Genomic DNA, 23,820 nt, shown 5'->3' on the forward strand with positions numbered 1-23,820 from the left:
ACTCATTCCGGTCAGCAAAAGGAAATCTATAACCTTAAAACTTATAGAAAATGGACTGACACCTAGAGGTGGCACAGTCATATTCGTAATTGAGGCACACGAATATCGGCAGACAGAGGTATACTATACATGGATACATTCTCCAGCAGCAAATGCTGTAACAAAGTACTTCCACTATTACAAAATAGAGGTTCCACCCGACATTTACACTCCTTTCGAGGAGGTGGAAGTACCACTCAAATTCCAAGAGCATTTGCTCTTATTTGATGGCGCCCTAATACATAACAATCACATTACAAGGCTCGGTCCTTTAGGTAGACCAGGAGCAACGTGGCCGGTCTTAGCCGGATACACACCACACCCAGACATCGAAGGAATGTCTACAGGAGAGCTGTTAATACAGCTAAAACAATTACTAAAAATTCATAGACAATTAGTTCAGTATGTAATGCGGACTTCAACAATTCAGCCAGCGATTAAACTACCACAGCTGACCCCTCACCAGGGGAACACAAATAAAATCACACCACAGAACATCCAATCCTGCCTAGGTAAAGTTCCGGCTAAACGGGAACAGATACCATTCTGGTTGGCACAAAAAATCACCCAAATAGAGGCGGTGTTTCCTGACACCACCCCGATAGAAAAACACAGGATTCTGACTATATGTCTCCCAATGGGAATCGCACCACACATAGAGGACTGTGACACTTGGGGTACAGTCTTTGCTTCAATCTACACAAAAACGCACGGTGTTCCTTCCATTTCGGTGATACCAGATGTGCTAAAACAAATTCAAGATGAATACGGTCCAGAACCTGCTTTAACTCTTGGTATGAAATTACTGGAAGACTTCAAGCAGGTCTCGGCTATATTACTAGCCAATATAAAAGGTGAAGCAGCAAACGTGGCGATCCGCCAGAGGTTAAAAGAGACAGATATAGCAGACCAACCAGCTGAAATTGCCAGAATCATAGAAAAATCCTATGAAGAACTAGGTAGAGACAGTTTAGGTGGAATACCAGTAAAACCGCAACTGACAGAGTCCAGAACAAATATTTTTTAATAATAATTCACCAAAAAAGAACTGGGATGGAAACAAACAATCCAATCCAAAAGACAAGAAATTCCAGTCCCGAGGAAGGTCTCCTAGGCGAAGGGAGAAATCTCCGAACCAGAGACACAGGTCACCCCAGAGTGACCCCTCTGGGAAAAGATATAACCTTAGAAATAGGGATAATATTAAAAAACCTGATAGATATCAAGACATTGATACACGTCCCTCTCAATCTTTTCAGAATTCCTCGCAGAAATCGGAAAGAAGAGGACGATCAGAACAAAGAGAAGAGCACGCCAAGTCCAAAGACAAGGAACCTGCTCATCTAAAAAAGAAATTACAATTTCCAAAAAAGAAGGTAGCCAGTATCAAGGTAGTTAACAATGCCGAGAATACTGAGGACACAACTGAAAAACGGAGAGTGGGCTCAGACAATGCTAGACAGCGCAGCAGAAGTGAGCATAGCTCGCAAAGTCCTTATGAATCATCTGGAGACAGTGGACACGAATGAATACCTTCAAGTGGAAACTGCAGACACCAGAGTTAGCAAGCCCCACAAGATATACGAGATAACATTACGTATAGAGGGAGATAAGACTAGGAAAATAAGGGGACTATTTTGGGATAACCTCTCCAAGGGTTATGACATCCTTCTAGCTGAAAAAGACTGGCCACCAGAGTTTGTCAGGGAGTGCCCTCATGGCGAAGAAGTAATTATGCCTGCCTTCTCGAATCAAATCCCGATTCATAAAAAATACACACTTGCTAGAAAGTGGGCAGTGGCCTTAGCACCTGCTTTATATAAAAATCATGTAGGATGGGATGAGGATTCTCCTCCTCACAAAATCCAGTTAAAATCACAACCTACTGCACAAAGGCAGTACCCAATTAAGCAAGAAGCTAAAAAACAGGTAAATGAAATACTAGATCAGCTAGAATACCAGGGGGTGATTGAAACTTGCACCTCACAAATGAACAATCCTTTGTTTCCGGTGTCCAAACCAGACAATTCATATCGTCTAGTTTTGGATTACCGACACCTTAACACATGTTGCAAAACCTTTGCAGTGCAAAACTCACACAGTGCTGCACTAATGAATAACATAGTGCGCAAAAAATACAAAACAACCTTGGACATCTCCAATGGATTCTTTTGTCAAAACATAGCACCAGAGAGCAGATATTTAACTGCATTCTCAGTAAATGGCACTCAAAAGCAATTCTGTCGATTAGCCCAGGGGTACAAGAATAGCCCGGGAGTATTCTCAGCGAGAGTAACAGAATTACTACAACTATATGATGATGAAGCATTATCTTATGTCGATGACATTTACTTAACAGATGATGACTTGGAGACTCACTTGAAAAGAGTGAACACCATAATACTTGGGTTCGCTGCAGAGGGTTACAAATTCAACTTTAAAAAGTCCAGAATTGCCCATCTGACAGTCTTGTACGTAGGATATGAATTATCAAGTATAGCATGGTTGACAATTTTCTAAGAACTAGAAGAATTAAAAAATCTAAAATATGAAAAGACGTATCCTCTGCCAATCGACATTCTGCCTCTACGACATTACGCCTGTGTAATCTATACAGACGGACATGCTCAACCCTCCGTTTGGGGAGAACATGCATACAACCCCACATGTGAGATTACAAAAGAAGTGTGGCGCGGAGGTAAACTAAGACCTCTATTAACAAAATCACACTCAGTAGAAACTAATTCAGAACTACAAACTGAAATAATAGCTTTGAAAATGGCGCTAGATAATGCGGATCGCGAATTCCCGACACTTATAGTGTCAGATTCATATTACTGCGTCAAATCATATAACAAGGATTTGCAGACATGGATTCAGAACGGTTACAAAGATGACACAGATGCACCAATAAAGCAGAAACTGCTCTGGGAACAAGTAGCTCTTTTACAAAAAGAACTACCAAAGACTCACGTGACACACTCACTGAGTCATCAGCGTGATGGCGTTCACGTTGTAGGGAATTCATTGGCTGAAGCAGCCGCAGCGGCAGCCACTAAACCGGCTCCCGTAGATCGAAAAAAGCGTACATTAAAATACATTGACGGTGAAACAATGCTGGCGGTGAAAACGTCATCAAAAGGCGACTGCTCAGCGTTACCGATCAACTATCCACTCAATTATACATACATAATCGATGCAAACTCCGTCCCTTTTGCTCGAATCCCTGGAGTGGGGGATAGAGTGATTCCAAACATGGACAGGAGAAACTTGTTAATCGCAGACGCACACATGGGCGAGGGTCTCAGACACCTCAAACTGAAAGATTCTCTGGAAGAATTACAATCACGGTACTGGTGGCCAGGCATGAGCCTGCATTACACCATGTTTGTAAAAAACTGCCCAAACTGCAACAGAGATCGCAGTGGGGAGAGAAACAGTTTAATACCTCGTCGTATCAAGGCAGATAATATCACCAGTAAAAAGCAGGGCTTGCGATTAACATATACAGGCTAGTTTCCACTTATAATGTAGATCACCAGCATTCGGCTGACGTCCGGACTGTTATACAAAGATTTGCGAGTCTAAATGGCATATACGCTAAGAGCATGCTACGTTCGACCATTGTTTTCACTCAAGCCCTCCGGCCGGGGGGGAAACATGGCCTAATGAGCACAGCCCAGCGGGAATCTTCTCACTTCCTTCCTGAGGGTACTGGATGGTGTAAAGAAAAAACCAAGGCAGAAAGCAATCTATAATGGAAAGGATATTAGGTTCGGGAGCTGGGTGGGTCAAACATCTAATAAGTGTCCAACGTAGTCTAAATAACTTGCCAAGAAATTCTCTGAAGGGATTCAGTCCGTACGAATTATTATTTGGAACTAGAATGATAATCTCTGACCTTGATAGTCAGACTTCAGTGGTTAAAGAAAAAAGCTTTGATGTCAAAGACCGTTTGGCTATTTTGCAGGACTTAAACAAAACAAGAAAAGACCTGAGCAACATACAGTTGAAACAACAGCCAACAACCACTGAAGAATCACCACCTGTCCCAGCAAGACCTGTCTGGATTCCAAAAGTCGGGGATCTAGTCAGGGAGAAGATCGCGGTAAAGAAGGAATTTGGGCCTTCTTACAGAAAATCAGTTCCTGTCTTGTCTGTCAACGGGACAAGATCAGTAGTACTACCGCCACTTGCTGGTAAAAAGGAGAACCGAGTTGTATCCATCGACCTGGTAAAACCACAACATGTGGCCGATAACAAACAGTAGGCCAAGTGGACTCCCAATAAGTAGCAGAACACCAAGGTTTGCTACCAGTACAGAGGTCCTAACGAAGAGGCTCATCACATTCGAAACGCCTACAGAAGAACAACAAGGACTATGCAACAATGCAATAGAACTCAGACCTCTGAAAACCCAAATAAAAACATTTAGCAGAGACACACCAATCTACAATGAAGTACCAAGTGACAATGCAAGAAACAAAAATCCTGAAGCAATTGGAACAATTGACAGAACTGCATCCGGGTACTTCATCAACTTCGATGATTCCTCTGAAGGCTTCAGTGAATCAAAGACACAGCCATCATCAAAATCCTTTAAAGACAAAGCTAAGGAACTTTTGAAACAACTGAAAGAAACATATCTGATTTCTCCATGGATTGAATTTTGGGTGGGTTTTGGTGCATTTATCCTCATACTTTGGCTCATCATGGTATTTACTTTGGGACGTTTCATTGAGGGAAAATATGCTAAAATGGACACAGCAAGTCAGAACATCAACTTGATCCTCAAACCACACACATCTTCACACGTCGAGAAAAGAGAACTTTCTTCAGCCAATTTCACAGCCAATCCGATACCTGGTGGGGTAGCCTGGGACAACACTGACTATGAAATTTATGGTCCGGTCGAGATCCTGAAATATCCACACCAAATCAAGATCTCCTTGAGTGACTTTGCAAAACCAAACTCATTTGCTGATGATTGGGACTTCGAAAGCATTAACAACATGATGTCTGATCTAGTAATGTCTGCTAAATTTACAAAACATGATTATTTGCAAGGTTCTACAAATTATGATAGTATGTATTGCTATAACCACTATGGTAATCATTTTTTGCATAAATCTGCACAACCTAGAAATGTTTTAAATTATAATCAATGGGAACATTGTGCAACACCTCCAAAAGGGAGCTCAAGAACCGTTTATGACAAATATTCATATTTTTCAGGTTTTAACACAAGTAATGCTGAAACATTTTATTTTAAAATGTCAAACAAGACAGGGATGAAAACCATGATAACCAACACAAAATTGATATATTCAGATTCATTCTTCGAAAAAATGAATACCTTTGGATTTGATTATTGGGACAAAATTGTTGATTTGAAAAGTGTTTGGGGTACAAAAGATTGGCAAGTACAGGGTTTAGAAGCTTTGTTTAGAGCCTGCATGATCCCAGAACAAATGATATTTTTAAATGACACTGTTCAACAAACCACCTGTCTTGGCTTAGCCAAAATCAAAGATTTAAATAAACTGTCTATTCCAAAGCCAATAATGTTTAGCAATAACTCTGATACAGATGAAGAGATAGACGTAAACCATATATTAAACCAAAACAGAACACATCCTGATTGGAAACAATGGTTGATCTCGCCCACAGATACAAATAACTGTCAAGATAGATTCCTGAATAAAACACAGGGTTTCAAAATGACCAGGCCAGACCCTAGATATCCCCAAAGACATCACCCAGGGATAATAACAACCTACAGTGTGGGCAAATTATGCCTTCAATGGCTACAAACTTGCACACTGCCTGAAATTAAGCAACACCTAACTTTACTTACTGATGGTGCTGACTTGCGTGATTTCATAATGGGACCACGCAAACAGCGTCAAAAGCGTTTCATAGCAGCCTCTGTATATGCAGCATACAATGAGGCCTGGAAGGTTAATCAAATTGAAACAGCAGAGAGAATACGGGAAATTGACCGTATTAATTTGGAAAAATCACTTTCTGTAGTGGACAATGGGTTAATGACTCTGTCCTCCAGAATTTTTTCATTGGACAGCATTGTGTCGTCAGCAATCGATATATTATCGCAAGACTTACTGTTATTACAACATGGTCAGTCACAATTGCGTTCTATTGTACAGCTTGGCTGGACGTTACAAAATCTGCGTTCAGGCTATGTGCCTTGGCGTTTAATCAACACAACGTCACTATTCCAAATCTTTAACCTTACTGATAGACAAATCGGTATGGCGCAAAAGGGTGCTGATTATACAATCTTGAGCATTGAAAAACTAGAAAGATTACCAATGACAATGTCAGAACGACCAGTCAGTGAATGGATAATCCACGGAATCATAAATATTCCAATCTCAACCTTCAGGTTTCAATACTGCCAAAAATATATACAGGCTGGCATGTACGAGAAATTGGGAAAGGGGTACCTTAAAACAACTTGGAACCTGCCCTATTCGCATGCATGTGTCAGTAATAAAGGACAGAAAGTGTTTCTTAGTGGCAACAATTGTGCTATGTCACTAAGCGGCACGCTTCTGTGTAACGGAATTAGTTTGCATGGAGCCTGTGAAGGGAATTCATACAACCTTTCATGTCGCCAGCAAGGCGCACCTGCAACTGAAATAGAACCATTCTTTCAAAGACTCTATAATGGGAGTTACATTCTTATTGTAGACCGCAGATGTTGTAGTCTTATGCCCGGGACTCCTTATCTAGTCACTACGACGGCGAAGGTCAAGTGCTGTGGACGTTCTTTATTCCCCAGCTCCTTTCCAGACAGGGAGGCAAGGGCATGGCCCAGTTTGAAAATTACTTCTATTCGAATAGATACTTTAAGCAGAATGAAAACAGTGCTTCTTCAGACGCCTACAAGGCTCACGTCATCAAAAGAAACGTATGATCTACAAGTCGCAAGGACGACTGCAGAGATACATACATTATTATCGACTAATTCCCCCGTACATTTCGCGGAAATCCTGAGCGAAATCTTAAATATTTCTGATACCACTGGGGTCTCAAAGGTATTTAAGACAGTATTTTCGATGGCATTAACACCATTCAAAGCCATACTGGGTATTTTTCCAGATTTCGTCCATTCGATTTTTGGCGGACTTCCCCTGATCCTGGGACTAATTGCAGGAATCCTATTCTTAGTCCTTACTTTTCGTTATGGCAACCCATGTCACAGATCAAACTCTCGCGACAATGGAAGATACAATCCTAGCCATTGGATACCGGGACCGGATATCAAAAATCCTGGGACTCTCCCGGCTTAGAGACCTGAACATGACTTGGTTTCTATCATTTCGACCAATGTGGCAAAAATGTGTTTTACCTGTATTGAGATGTCTGCTATGCGGAGAAGAATGCGTGTTAGACACCTGTCTGACGCTACAATCGGATGCGCCAGTGGATGCAGATACATTGTTGGTTCCTACCAAGGTTCACGCTTTGTGCTGCCCTCAAAGGCTACCAATCCTGATGACGGCATTCCTGGAATCTTCACCACTACGATTGAAGAGTAGTGAAGTTCAAGATGAAAGCAGCATTGAACAGGTACGACCTTCTGTCAGCAATGCGAATCAGAATGTCAATGCAGACAATCATGCGCACGAATGCATGGTTACCCCTATTTCCGACTTAGTGGAACTTTCCCATGAAGCTGTTGACAGTTTTTTCGAAAGCCTTAATGATATGATGTTCTCTCCAGAACAGAAATAGAGACTTTGGAGCAAGCTCGCACACGGCGTTCCCTGAATTCGGCCTTCAACTTTAAAAATAAAGTCACATGAACAATTCTTCCCACCAGTTCACGGACAACAATTTTTTAGCAGCCCCAAATTATTTTTCACAAAATTTTCGGGACACTTATCTTCTGCTTACAGTAAGAAACTATTCCTAGAGAACTAAGATTTCTATTTTTAGATACTTTATAAACTTTAGTTGCCCGCTGGTATGTTCACAAATATTTTATTATGTGATGAGATGGTCTCGAACTTTCTTTCTGTATAGCCATATTAAGAGCCATTTCATGTGTATTTCTCATATACCAAATAAGCAATAATGTCTACAAATGCGTGTTTACTTTAGCGTTTAATTCATAGCTTAAGTGCATACAATATATATGACTGCAATTTTTCAGTATATTTGAAAATTTCAAAATGCATTTATGTATTTTGGGGTGGTGAGGTATACACTATACTCTATAGTATGTTGTACTATGTTATACTATGCATAGATTAGTAAATATGACAATAGTTAGCGTGGAGTGGGTGTCATGTATTCCTATAGGTTCTGAATCGATCCCCCTATTCTTGACCCTATTCTGGTTAAACTAACTATCAAGTTAACTAACAGTCAGCCCATGAGGCAAGAAAAGCCCCCATGATGCAGATACCGTTATCTGACGCAGTCACACTACGGCACAGGAACGTGTTATCTGATTAGGTCATAACGCTTGAGATCTAATTAGACAAGCGACATTCCTCCAGCCCCTGATAAGGCATACGACGTTCTCATAACAAATCAAACCTATGACAACCTGGAAAATCCGTGCGGCCATTGTTTTGATTTCACAGAGAACTTCAGTAAAAGAATGTGCTAACGAGCAAGTCGTATGACATCTTTATTGACGTATCTATGTCCATCCTTACGTCAATCTCGGCACCTTTTAGGTATAAATATTGCCGATCTTGCCCTATGCAAACACACGCGTGGTGACAAGACGGAGCAGCCATACTTGCCGAAGCCCGAGAGCAGAAGCAGACCCCGCTGGCAGCAGCCCCGCCTTCCTGACGCGCTGAGAGACGCGCTGCTATCTCAAGCCGAGAGACCCAGCACCGGCGCTTCTGGGCAGCCTGGAATATCGAGAGCAGAGAAAGAGATACCATTCCTCATTCATCCTAAATTCCAGGTACAGAACTGAATAACCCCTCACAGAGAATTCTTTAGTTATTCACTTGGCAAAAACAAACTTAACTTAAACTGTAACTTTCTATTCCCGCCCACGCATTAGACTTAGGTCAGGTACACGGGGTAGGCGTATTTAGAAACACCAGTTGAGTACGTTAGTCAAATGTATATGTGTATGTAAATATATTTTAATCATTTTAAACATCATATGGCTCAGAAACCATATCAATGTTTTTACAGTATTATTTTATACTATTGCTTTTAATGTATGCACTTTACTTAACTATAAGTATTGCAATAATATCGATCCATTTCTCTTGTACGAGAAAAGAGACTGATCAATAAATAACACCTTTTTATTGAACACGCCCGTCTCTTCCTTTTCTCTACAATCTGATGAGACTAAGAATGCACGTACTGACTGAGTAAAATAATTGCCTTGTGCTCACACGACTCTTGAGATTGACTCTTGATTAGGGGAGAGCAAAGTTGTCATGTTCTATGGTTGTCAGAAACTAAATCAGTTCTTGTCTAATCAGGGAAGTTAATTCCTCCTTGAACATTCGAGAAAGTTTCTAGCGAACTCTGAGCTACGCTGGCAAACCCAAAACTTAAGTCTAGTATCGACAGTAGTAGACCTAGTTAACGTCTGGCCTAGGCCTTTACTGCTGTAGGTACTATTCCAATGCGCAGAGCCTATTGGGAAAATAGGAGCTACACTACAAGTCAGCCTCCGCTAACAAAATGTCATACGTAGGTGTAAGATTTTCACAAAATACCCCTTTTATGGTACGTTGTATGTCACCTTCAATTAAAAGGTCAATTTCAAAAACCCTATCAGCGGGGGCTACTTTAGTATCAGCTGTCTCAACAACAACAAATTTGTCAGTCACTGTCACCTTCAGTAGTGGACGCAGGGCCTCTCGAGCAATGGTAATCTCCGCCGCGCTGTCCAACAGCGTCTGCGCCCACGTCTGATTCCGAAGCGGAGTTCTCACTATCTGAGGCATATCTCGCTGTTAAAGCGGCAACTTTCTTTTTCTGAAACTGGGGTCATTTCTGTGAGCCATCGTCCTGCTTGCCTTTTATGTCTTTTGGGCAGGGTTGATCGCGAGTCTGCTGGCCACCCCGTCCTCTGCCGCCGCCTCCACCACCGGACGATGAGGCCGATGTGTCCTGTAAAGAACGAGGAGAGCGTTGATCAGGAACCTGAAAATATTCAGGTGACTTAATCGTAGCGCGGTCGCGCAAGTCATAAGAGCGCTCAGTAGACGCAGGCACGGCTGATGCGGGACGGGACTCCTGTTTCTATTGTTTTCCCTGTTTCTTTTTTTGTTCCAATTTTGCTTTGGAGCTTTGGGTTGATCGTCTTTTTCAGACTTCGACCCCTGAGTTTGTTTTTTATCTTTAGCAGAAAAGGGCTTGACACCTAAACTATTACGGCCTATGGTCGTATAAGTCGCCGTAATACTTCTCGGTAACTGTCGGGGTTTAGCGGCATCGGGGACATCGCGCAAAGCATTAGACACTTGGAAGTTTACCGCATCTCCCTTTATATTAGAAAGGACGAGATCGGAAACTACGTCAAATGAGCCAATTCCCAATTCAACCCCCAATTCAACCGCAGCCTCAGGTCCGTGTTCATCCTGAACACGCTTAATGACCGTCGGCAGGACAGCCATTGACAGAGTGCTGAAGCACCTCATGTACACCGCCGCAACGATTCTACCCCATGACTCACAGTCACCGGCTTCTGGTACCAAGTCCTTGGGCAAACTAATTGTAAGAATCCTGTGTTTTTCTACAGGACTCGAATTAGGAAACACTGCTTCCAGCTGGTCAAATTTCTCGGCAAGCTGGAAAGGCATATCATCCTTATCCTGGGGACGCTTGCCCATAACCCCATTAACCATGACGGGACTAAGCTTCATTCTGCTCAGTCCCGCTGGGAGCGCCGCAACAGCAGGGGCCCTGCCCTGGAAATTGCGGGTAACATATTGAACCAAGGCCCTGATATTTCCAATTGCGGAGGTATATAGTAGCCTCAACTTAGCAACGGGGACTGCCCCCGCACGAGGATGCATGGTAAATCCAGCCAAAACAGGCCAATAAGCGCCTGGAATGGACAAAGGACCTAATCTAATCGCCGTTAAACTGTGGGGATGGGCGCCATTAAACCAAACACAGTGCTGCCATGCATAAATCGGAATTTCCTGTGTCCTATAAGGAACATATTCCACGGGCACGGCTGTGTGAGAATAAGTGTGAAACACCTGAGTAGCTGCATTCACTGCAGGAAATGTCACCCATGAGTAGAAAATCTAAAACGGGTAAGCTATCTCAGCACTCACTACCAAAATAACCGCCATGCCCTCCAAGGCAACGTTATAAGCCTGCAAATGATTGCGGACCGCAATGCGACTATGCTGCGGTATGTCAACCTCACCATTACGACACAGACAGGATAGGTACAATGCAAGACAATGTAGCAGAACTGGGTAGTAATTCAAAAGGAAATCGTTCTGAAAGATTCAAGCTTGAAAAGACCTATGTAACTATAGGTAGGTTTATCCGTCACCACTGTTAACTGGAAACAATAGTGAAGGGTTTAGGACTGATATAAGCACTACTCAAGCGTTCATGAAATAAGACCACCACTGTTAGGGCGCCATGTTTCAGGGATTCTGCTCAGACACAGAACTGTGCACAGAGACTCAGGACCTCAGTGAATTAGGGTGTGCCAAAAACTCACCTTAGTACCCAAAATCCCCGACCAGACTAGAATCAGTGTCTCATTAGCTCTTTGTCCTTTAGTAAAGTAACCAATGATTAGACAACCCAGAACATGCGACTTAGGATAACTCCGATAAGGTGGGCAACATGAGCACTCTTTCGTTATACTTTCATACCAGTCCAGAACAGGGAGTAAAGGGAGACACGTGCAAGTTTAAAATATTTATTTTAACGCCGTGATCTCCGGTTCAGCATCTTAGCTAATACAAGCAGACATATAAGAAATAAGATTGTAAGCATAGTTACTATTCCATAAAATACAAAGGGAGAAAGTATGTTATAATGCTAAATGGAAACAGGTTAAATATATACCTATATTTCACCCTCCCTTGCTAGCAGGTTATTTTTATTACTAAAGAAGGTCTCTTGGGCTTGCATAGGCGACCCCATACCTCAATGATTAGCAGGAGTGAACCCATGTAGGGGGGAGAATTTATCCCAACCACAGTGAGTACGGTACAAAGCAGGCGCAAGTGCCTTAGCCCACTCTTCTGAAAAATTCAGCTCATGCTCCTTTGACACTGTGTGCGCGAAACTAGGGAGGATTACCTCCTCCCCTCTCGGAGCTGCGAGAACAAAAGGTGGGGGCCAGTCAGCCTCCGCTAACAAAATGTCATACGTAGGTGTAAGATTTTCACAAAATACCCCTTTTATGGTACGTTGTATGTCACCTTCAATTAAAAGGTCAATTTCAAAAACCCTATCAGCGGGGGCTACTTTAGTATCAGCTGTCTCAACAACAACAAATTTGTCAGTCACTGTCACCTTCAGTAGTGGACGCAGGGCCTCTCGAGCAATGGTAATCTCCGCCGCGCTGTCCAACAGCGTCTGCGCCCACGTCTGATTCCGAAGCGGAGTTCTCACTATCTGTGGCATATCTCGCTGTTAAAGCGGCAACTTTCTTTTTCTGAAACTGGGGTCATTTCTGTGAGTAATCGTCCTGCTTGCCTTTTATGTCTTTTGGGCAGGGTTGATCGCGAGTCTGCTGGCCACCCCGTCCTCTGCCGCCGCCTCCACCACCGGACGATGAGGCCGATGTGTCCTGTAAAGAACGAGGAGAGCGTTGATCAGGAACCTGAAAATGATCAGGTGACTTAATCGTAGCGCGGTAGCGCAAGTCATAAGAGCGCTCAGTAGACGCAGGCACGGCTGATGCGGAACGGGACTCCTGTTTCTATTGTTTTCCCTGTTTCTTTTTTTGTTCCAATTTTGCTTTGGAGCTTTGGGTTGATCGTCTTTTTCAGACTTCGACCCCTGAGTTTGTTTTTTATCTTTAGCAGAAAAGGGCTTGACACCTAAACTATTACGGCCTATGGTCGTATAAGTCGCCGTAATACTTCTCGGTAACTGTCGGGGTTTAGCGGCATCGGGGACATCGCGCAAAGCATTAGACACTTGGAAGTTTACCGCATCTCCCTTTATATTAGAAAGGACGAGATCGGAAACTACGTCAAATGAGCCAATTCCCAATTCAACCCCAATTCAATTCCCAATTCAACCGCAGCCTCAGGTCCATGTTCATCCTGAACACGCTTAATGACCGTCGGCAGGACAGCCATTGACAGAGTGCTGAAGCACCTCATGTACACCGCCGCAACGATTCTACCCCATGACTCACAGTCACCGGCTTCTGGTACCAAGTCCTTGGGCAAACTAATTGTAAGAATCCTGTGTTTTTCTACAGGACTCGAATTAGGAAACACTGCTTCCAGCTGGTCAAATTTCTCGGCAAGCTGGAAAGGCATATCATCCTTATCCTGGGGACGCTTGCCCATAACCCCATTAACCATGACGGGACTAAGCTTCATTCTGCTCAGTCCCGCTGGGAGCGCCGCAACAGCAGGGGCCCTGCCCTGGAAATTGCGGGTAACATATTGAACCAAGGCCCTGATATTTCCAATTGCGGAGGTATATAGTAGCCTCAACTTAGCAACGGGGACTGCCCCCGCACGAGGATGCGTGGTAAATCCAGCCAAAACAGGCCAATAAGCGCCTGGAATGGACAAAGGACCTAATCTAATCGCCGTTAAACTGTGGGGATGGGCGCCATTAAACCAAACACAGTGCTGCCATGCAGAAATCGGAATTTTCTGTGTCCTATAAGGAACATATTCCACGGGCACGGCTGTGTGAGAATAAGTGTGAAACACCTGAGTAGCTGCATCCACTGCAGGAAATGTCACCCATGAGTAGAAAATCTAAAACGGGTAAGCTATCTCAGCACTCACTACCAAAATAACCGCCATGCCCTCCAAGGCAACGTTATAAGCCTGCAAATGATTGCGGACCGCAATGCGACTATGCTGCGGTATGTCAACGTCACCATTACGACACAGACAGGATAGGTACAATGCAAGACAATGTAGCAGAACTGGGTAGTAATTCAAAAGGAAACCGTTCTGAAAGATTCAAGCTTGAAAAGACCTATGTAACTATAGGTAGGTTTATCCGTCACCACTGTTAACTGGAAACAATAGTGAAGGGTTTAGGACTGATATAAGCACTACTCAAGCGTTCATGAAATAAGACCACCACTGTTAGGGCGCCATGTTTCAGGGATTCTGCTCAGACACAGAACTGTGCACAGAGACTCAGGACCTCAGTGAATTAGGGTGTGCCAAAAACTCACCTTAGTACCCAAAATCCCCGACCAGACTAGAATCAGTGTCTCATTAGCTCTTTGTCCTTTAGTAAAGTAACCAATGATTAGACAACCCAGAACATGCGACTTAGGATAACTCCGATAAGGTGGGCAACATGAGCACTCTTTCGTTATACTTTCATACCAGTCCAGAACAGGGAGTAAAGGGAGACACGTGCAAGTTTAAAATATTTATTTTAACGCCGTGATCTCCGGTTCAGCATCTTAGCTAATACAAGCAGACATATAAGAAATAAGATTGTAAGCATAGTTACTATTCCATAAAATACAAAGGGAGAAAGTATGTTATAATGCTAAATGGAAACAGGTTAAATATATACCTATATTTCACCCTCCCTTGCTAGCAGGTTATTTTTATTACTAAAGAAGGTCTCTTGGGCTTGCATAGGCGACCCCATACCTCAATGATTAGCAGGAGTGAACCCATGTAGGGGGGAGAATTTATCCCAACCACAGTGAGTACGGTACAAAGCAGGCGCAAGTGCCTTAGCCCACTCTTCTGAAAAATTCAGCTCATGCTCCTTTGACACTGTGTGCGCGAAACTAGGGAGGATTACCTCCTCCCCTCTCGGAGCTGCGAGAACAAAAGGTGGGGGCCAGTCAGCCTCCGCTAACAAAATGTCATACGTAGGTGTAAGATTTTCACAAAATACCCCTTTTATGGTACGTTGTATGTCACCTTCAATTAAAAGGTCAATTTCAAAAACCCTATCAGCGGGGGCTACTTTAGTATCAGCTGTCTCAACAACAACAAATTTGTCAGTCACTGTCACCTTCAGTAGTGGACGCAGGGCCTCTCGAGCAATGGTAATCTCCGCCGCGCTGTCCAACAGCGTCTGCGCCCAGTCTGATTCCGAAGCGGAGTTCTCACTATCTGTGGCATATCTCGCTGTTAAAGCGGCAACTTTCTTTTTCTGAAACTGGGGTCATTTCTGTGAGTAATCGTCCTGCTTGCCTTTTATGTCTTTTGGGCAGGGTTGATCGCGAGTCTGCTGGCCACCCCGTCCTCTGCCGCCGCCTCCACCACCGGACGATGAGGCCGATGTGTCCTGTAAAGAACGAGGAGAGCGTTGATCAGGAACCTGAAAATGATCAGGTGACTTAATCGTAGCGCGGTAGCGCAAGTCATAAGAGCGCTCAGTAGACGCAGGCACGGCTGATGCGGAACGGGACTCCTGTTTCTATTGTTTTCCCTGTTTCTTTTTTTGTTCCAATTTTGCTTTGGAGCTTTGGGTTGATCGTCTTTTTCAGACTTCGACCCCTGAGTTTGTTTTTTATCTTTAGCAGAAAAGGGCTTGACACCTAAACTATTACGGCCTATGGTCGTATAAGTCGCCGTAATACTTCTCGGTAACTGTCGGGGTTTAGCGGCATCGGGGACATCGCGCAAAGCATTAGACACTTGGAAGTTTACCGCATCTCCCTTTATATTAGAAAGGACGAGATCGGAAACTACGTCAAATGAGCCAATTCCCAATTCAACCCCAATTCAATTCCCAATTCAACCGCAGCCTCAGGTCCGTGTTCATCCTGAACACGCTTAATGACCGTCGGCAGGACAGCCATTGACAGAGTGCTGAAGCACCTCATGTACACCGCCGCAACGATTCTACCCCATGACTCACAGTCACCGGCTTCTGGTACCAAGTCCTTGGGCAAACTAATTGTAAGAATCCTGTGTTTTTCTACAGGACTCGAATTAGGAAACACTGCTTCCAGCTGGTCAAATTTCTCGGCAAGCTGGAAAGGCATATCATCCTTATCCTGGGGACGCTTGCCCATAACCCCATTAACCATGACGGGACTAAGCTTCATTCTGCTCAGTCCCGCTGGGAGCGCCGCAACAGCAGGGGCCCTGCCCTGGAAATTGCGGGTAACATATTGAACCAAGGCCCTGATATTTCCAATTGCGGAGGTATATAGTAGCCTCAACTTAGCAACGGGGACTGCCCCCGCACGAGGATGCGTGGTAAATCCAGCCAAAACAGGCCAATAAGCGCCTGGAATGGACAAAGGACCTAATCTAATCGCCGTTAAACTGTGGGGATGGGCGCCATTAAACCAAACACAGTGCTGCCATGCAGAAATCGGAATTTTCTGTGTCCTATAAGGAACATATTCCACGGGCACGGCTGTGTGAGAATAAGTGTGAAACACCTGAGTAGCTGCATCCACTGCAGGAAATGTCACCCATGAGTAGAAAATCTAAAACGGGTAAGCTATCTCAGCACTCACTACCAAAATAACCGCCATGCCCTCCAAGGCAACGTTATAAGCCTGCAAATGATTGCGGACCGCAATGCGACTATGCTGCGGTATGTCAACGTCACCATTACGACACAGACAGGATAGGTACAATGCAAGACAATGTAGCAGAACTGGGTAGTAATTCAAAAGGAAACCGTTCTGAAAGATTCAAGCTTGAAAAGACCTATGTAACTATAGGTAGGTTTATCCGTCACCACTGTTAACTGGAAACAATAGTGAAGGGTTTAGGACTGATATAAGCACTACTCAAGCGTTCATGAAATAAGACCACCACTGTTAGGGCGCCATGTTTCAGGGATTCTGCTCAGACACAGAACTGTGCACAGAGACTCAGGACCTCAGTGAATTAGGGTGTGCCAAAAACTCACCTTAGTATCCAAAATCCCCGACCAGACTAGAATCAGTGTCTCATTAGCTCTTTGTCCTGTAGTAAAGTAACCAATGATTAGACAACCCAGAACATGCGACTTAGGATAACTCCGGTAAGGTGGGCAACATGAGCACTCTTTCGTTATACTTTCATACCAGTCCAGAACAGGGAGTAAAGGGAGACACGTGCAAGTTTAAAATATTTATTTTAACGCCGTGATCTCCGGTTCAGCATCTTAGCTAATACAAGCAGACATATAAGAAATAAGATTGTAAGCATAGTTACTATTCCATAAAATACAAAGGGAGAAAGTATGTTATAATGCTAAATGGAAACAGGTTAAATATATACCTATATTTCACCCTCCCTTGCTAGCAGGTTATTTTTATTACTAAAGAAGGTCTCTTAGGCTTGCATAGGCGACCCCATACCTCAATGATTAGCAGGAGTGAATCACATTGAGTTCTGCACAAGCTCTCAGCATACGAATGTTCTCCAAGTGTGTTCAATCATGCCTACACAGTGCACTGTTAAAGGCGCCAGTATCGGAGTTGGCCACAGCTGCATATATGTAATGGCTAGAACGTGCGCCGATCAGTTTGAATAACAGCAACAGTTTTGATATAACCTCGAAGGCCTCGGCACTCACTGTTCAGACTAAGCTTACAAAGCAAGTCTAGCAATGTAGAAAAACAAGTTTTTCTCATGTGAAGCAAAACACTCGGCCTAACTCTAAACAATAGCCAATGTGTGTGCTGTGTGCAAAAGAAAGCAAAAGGTTAAATGGCGTTTAAACTTCTAATAAGCTCATGCTAACCTAACACTGTATGATTGCAAGGCTCAGCCCCACTACAGTTCCATGGCTCATGAAGGCCACATGGGTATGTCCAGCACCAAAAGACGGATTAGAGAGTTCTACTGGTGGCCTAGTGTCAATAGTATGGTTGACAAATGGGTCAGACAGTGTCTTCCGTGTTCTAAAAGTGATAAATCAGTCAAACCACTGTCTGTGGATGTCACTCCTATTGAGTATGTTCAAGGTCCTTGGAGGAAACTGGGTATCGATATCATTGGTCCTCTCGGTTTGTCTCTCAACAAGGATATTTATGCTTTAGTTTTAATAGATTATTTTTCAAAACGGCCTCAATTGAAGATTGTAGATAAAATTACTTCAACTCAAATTGAATTGAATTGAATTTTTAGATGAAGTTTTTTGCCGTGACGGGTTGCCTGCTGAGATCATTTCTGATAATGGTCCTCAATTTGTTAGCAAGGAGTTCTATTCATTCCTTGAAAGATGTGGTGTTGTGCACAACAGAGTGTCCAATTATAACCCACAAGCCAATGGCCAGGTAGAACGCCTTAATAGGGTGGTTAAAGAATTGTAATGACCTGATAATTCTGCCAATCACCCGGGCATACGACCTTATCCCTTCTTGGGACCCAAAAGGACATAACACTTCATATATAGACTTACCCAAGAAAGGAATAATACTAACAACTAACTAAAGATACATGGCTATTGCCGAGGAGCTTGCAAACAACAACAACAACTCAAGAAACAATAGCAGTGACGACGACAACAACAACCCAGGAAAACAACGCCACTCGGTAAAACAACGCAAGAAACCAAGGGCGACAGGTAACAACGTACCCCAGGGTACCAAAACCAACACAATACCAAGGGCCACAAGGTAACAACAATGCGAAACAAAGCCCAGCCTGGTCTAACTGAATAAACACTGCATGCCCCTCCTAACAATGCCTCAGGGTAGAATACTTACCACTTAGGCTTCCCTGGATGAGAGCGGGTCGCCCCTCTCTCTACAATTACCTGCAGGAAGGGAAACTTTTTTATTTTTATTTTATTTCTCAAGTTTCCAGCATTCAAAAGAAAAACATTGTACAGCGAAAGGGGTGCTCGTATGTCTCTCCAATAGACCCTCCCCACATTTGCACGTCAATCATTACAACAATCCTAGACAGGTATCATTATCCGTAGAAATGTCCAGGGTGGGCAGCAGCATTACACATGCAATATCAAAGGTAGTCCTCCGATCAGAGCTTTCGCCTATTCATTGCCCATGTACGTACATTAGCTAGAGGTGGAAAGCCGCAGCATAGAGAGGCTAAACAATACATACATATTACACACTTCATATCATGGTTAGTCATCTTCAGAGTGTGCCAGTATATACTCCGTATACTCCGTATACGGACCCCAGATGTCCCGGGGACGGGACGCCCCTGGCAGACTCTCCGCATAGCAAGTGAGTTGATCATGACAGTAAGCCGTATCACGTAGCCATCGTGCCAGCCGGCCGACCATCCCAGCACAGGGCCACTCGACATTTAGCTAATTGCAGGGACAAAACCACTAATTTGCGAACTCCAGTAGGGACCTTGAACACAATGCCCAACAGACACAATCGCATATCTCGCTCAAGCTGCACACCGGTCATGCTGGTTAAGGCCAGAAGTATCTCATCCCAAAACTTACTAATTCTAAGGCAGCCCCACGCTAAGTGTGCAAAATCAGCCTCATCCGCACTACAACGCCTGCAGCAGTGAGAATCTTGTAAGCCATACTTATGTAACTGTGACGGGGTATAGTACATTTGGTGTAGGAACTTATAATGGATAAGCTTAAAATTGTCATTCACCGCAAAACTCCCAGTCATCCAGCAGCTCTCCTCCCACTCCTCATCCGGCAGTTGTTGTGGCAGACATGCATCCCACCTATCTCTAGAGTTGTGTGGCGCCGCACCTTCGTCAACTTGTGAGGCATGGTAAAGACAGGAGACGAGCTTGGCTTTAGTGGTCGTCGTGTACACTAACTGCAGCGCCCCCAGTGCTGCCGGTTCATCCGGGAAGCTTGGATACAAACCGTGTAACGCTGCCCGAAGCCTAGCGTAGATAAACGTGGGCATTGCCTCATTTACTCCAGCAGGTAGGCAGGCGGGTAGTGAAATGAAGGTCCCTCCCTTGAACACGTCTCCCATCACCCGCACCCCGGCGGCATGCATGACCCTGAGCGCCCCTATTTCACTCGTCACTGACAGAGCTGCGTGATGCAATAAAGGCATCGCAGGAGCATATAGTGGCAGATGCTGCACTCTCCTTCCAAGTTCAGCCCAAGCCCTAGCCGTGCATTGCACCGTGTCAATTTCCCCACGGTCATATACCGTATGTGCGTTGACTATCATCGCCTGCCGGGGAATAGGGTGCACCGCACCTGCTTCAACAGCGACATGTGGCGTAAATGGTGGCGCATTCTGCCAATAATATGCAAATTGTGCTTGAGCACAGAGATAATATAACTGCATATCGGGCACCGAAAACCCACCCAAGTCATATGGCTTGATCAATGTCTCCCATCCTACACGGGGCTTCTTGCCACCCCAGGCGAGAGTGATCAGAAGTGAGCGCAATGATAGAAAAAAATTTTGTTTCAAAAGAAGAGGGACATTAACATAGAAATATAAAAATTTCGGCAAAACCACCATTTTAATTAAAACAACCCTGTCCGCAAATGTCAGGGGCAGCCGCACCCATCTAGCCACTTTGTCTTCGAGCTTGGACACTGCCACACCGTAGTTGGCCCCGAGAATTTCCTGCGGGTCCTGATGCACCCAGATGCCAAGGTACCGCATGGGTTCAGAAGCCCATTCTAACGGGTAGTTCAACGTGAATGACACCGTGCTCTGGGTGAGAGGTAAGATGGTAGATTTATTCCAATTGATGGTCAAGCCAGAGAACCACTTGAAACGGATATACTCCCTGATGACTTGTTCAAGATACCGCGCCGGTTCTCTAACATACAGGACCATATCGTCCGCATACATTGACACGGCTAGCGGCCGTTGATGGAAGCGTAACGCGGAGTCAGCGTGCATCTGCCTCAGTAAACACACGTAAGAGGTTCTAAAACAAGCGCTTATATTAAGGGGGAGAGGGGACACCCCTGTCAAGTACCTCTTTGGACCGGAAACACCACCGAGATATGGCCATTTACTCGCACCCATGCCACCGGGTCTGTATATAGCAACTTTATCCAGCTGGTGAAGAAATAAGGGACTCCCATACGATGCATCACGGCGAACATGTAAGTCCACGCAATCGAATCGAACGCCTTTGCGGCGTCCAACAGCACTGCCACTGCTGGACGTTCCGGTTTCAATAGATGCAGGACCGCAAACAATGCCCACAAGTTATGTGCCGTAGATCGTGTGGGGATAAATCCCGACTGATCCAGGAAGACCATAACGGTGCGTAAAAGACGCAGGCGCGTGGCGAGAATCTTAGCAAGTATTTTGACGTCGGTGTTCATGAGCGATAGTGGTCTATACGACTCGCATCTGTCGGGTGGTTTGCCCGGCTTCAATAATACGACAATCAATGCCTCCCTGAGCGTATCCGGCAATCGCCGCTGGTCAAACGCCTCCGCATACATAGCCGCCAGGCGTGGTATTAACAAATCGGCGTACTCTTTATAAAATTCAGACGGCAGACCATCTGTTCCCACCACTTTAACGTTAGGCAGCACGGCGATGGCATCCCTAATTTCTGTTTCCGTGATATGGTGCAGCAAAAAATCTTGTTGTCCCTTAGACAACCATACTAATGCAACATCATCTAGGTACTGTGCTATTTCCTCCTCATTAGCTGTCGGTCTATGGCCGTACATGGTCTTATAGTAGGTAACAAAGCTCTCTAAAATATCAACAGTATCGGAGATGGAACGATCGCCCTCCGTGAGCACTTGGACACCACAATATTAAGCCCAAGGTTCCATAATTCGTTCAGCCAATGCGCGCCCGGGCCTACTCCCTTCACCGTAATACCTAGCCTTGCAGCGGCGCGATAAATGACGCACTTCCTGGTCAGCCAAGTCATTATACTCGGTGACATGTGAGCGTATGGCAGCCAAGGTCGCAGCAGCGGGGGCCTCCTCATACTGTCGCTCCAAGCGCACCAATTCACACTCCAGCCGTACCATAGGGTCCCGCAACGATTTCAGCACCCCAGCCTGTAAACCTATACAAGCCCCTCTAATGGTCACTTTGAACGCCTCCCAGAGGACAGACTCACTCCGCACTGACCCTGCATTTTCATCAAAATAGTGTTCAATAGCCTCTCGTACACCTTCCTCAAATACGGGATCTAACAAGGCTGTAGGTTGCAACTTCCATCGAAATGGGGCCGGGGCATAAGTAGGGAGGAGCATTTCGAGCAGGACTGGCGCATGGTCCGATAAGGTACGCGGCAAGTGCGAGACCCTGGACACCCATGTTGCGACGTCACGCGTTGCCACCCAATAGTCCAAACAGGACCAAGTGTCATGAGCATATGTATAGCAGGTCCCCTCCCTCACCCCAGAGTGCTGCAGCCGCCACACATCCACAAGCCACAAGTCACACATACTGTCACGCACAGCCGGTGCAGCTCTCTTGACGTGCGTATTGGTGCGCGATTGTCTATCCAGCGCCTCATCCAGGACAACATTAAAGTCCCCCCCACAGAGAACGGCAGAGACCGACAGGGCATAGATCTTGTTCCAGAATAGTGTGTAAAACTCCAGATCATCGACGTTAGGGCCGTACATATTAACTAATGTAATCAGTGTTCCACAATAAAAAATAAATAAATAAATAAAAATAAAAAACACTCCCCTGTACAATGATATACCTGCCGTTCCTCTGTACAATGATATACCTGCCGTCCCTATCAACCTCCTCATGCGTGATCTCAAACGGCACACCCCTCTTAACCAACACCATGACACCCCTTGCGTACGATGAGTAGGACAAAGCAATCCTCACACCAGCCCATTTCTTAGCCACACACTCCGCGGTGCGGTCAGTGAGGTGAGTCTCCTGTAAAAATGCCAGCTTCACATTGTGCCGGTCTAGATAAGCCAGCACCTGTCTCATCTTTTTGGGGTTGTTCAACCCCTGGATATTCCAAGTAATGCAAGTAATTTTACCCACCTTATCCATTATCAATCAGTGGTAATGATTTGACGACATAAGAATACAGTGAACCCACTCGTGGACACACAAGATGGAAGAGCACCAGCACACCCCCTAGTACTGCATAGACAAACAGCAGCAAACCGAACCCCCACCTCCCCCCACACAATATCACTTGAAATAGAAAACTTAGCCAAACCACCATCCCCCTCCCCCCAAACAACCATGCCCCCTAATCCTCCCCATTTCCCCCAGTCCTCCCACCCACTTCAGCTCCCCCAACATGCCAAAGCTTCCCCATTACCTTAACAACCTCCCCCCTCCCACCCATCCCATCAAACCAATGTTGGGGTGCACCCATATCTGGGGGCGTACAGGCAAAACACTCCCACAGAGTAGGAGCCGACCAAGCATTCCAAACAAATCAGTACATCACACATCACGCATAAAGTCATCTAATGACGACCTCCCCAACACCTGCTTATCGCACCCAAAAGTATGCATTGGCAAAGAGCTACAAGGCAACGTAAATACACGACCAAGCAAAGGGATATAGTAAAAGGAGCCCAGCTATACTAGCCACCTTACAACGGGGGCATTCGTGGAACGGGGGGGGGGCCTGAGCCCCACACAAAACACAGATGTAGCTGACCTGAAGAGAATCAAAAACAATCACAAGTTCTAACAGGAACTCAGTTCAAGGCACACCAGGAGCCTCTCAGACCTGAAAGACCACACCAACCCTGTGTAAGTCCCTCAGTGTC

At 44.8% G+C, this 23,820-nt stretch overlaps 1 protein-coding gene across 1 annotated transcript in view; it reads right to left on the reverse strand.

Annotated features, from left to right (window-relative positions):
• LOC144752612 (uncharacterized) overlaps positions 1 to 23,820 on the reverse strand; it is a 38,762-nt gene that overhangs the window by 14,059 nt on the left and 883 nt on the right. The gene's annotated exons all lie outside the window — the stretch shown is intronic.

This window comes from Lissotriton helveticus, chromosome 5_1 (genome assembly GCF_964261635.1).
Source record: "Lissotriton helveticus chromosome 5_1, aLisHel1.1, whole genome shotgun sequence".
NCBI classification, from domain to species: domain Eukaryota; kingdom Metazoa; phylum Chordata; class Amphibia; order Caudata; family Salamandridae; genus Lissotriton; species Lissotriton helveticus.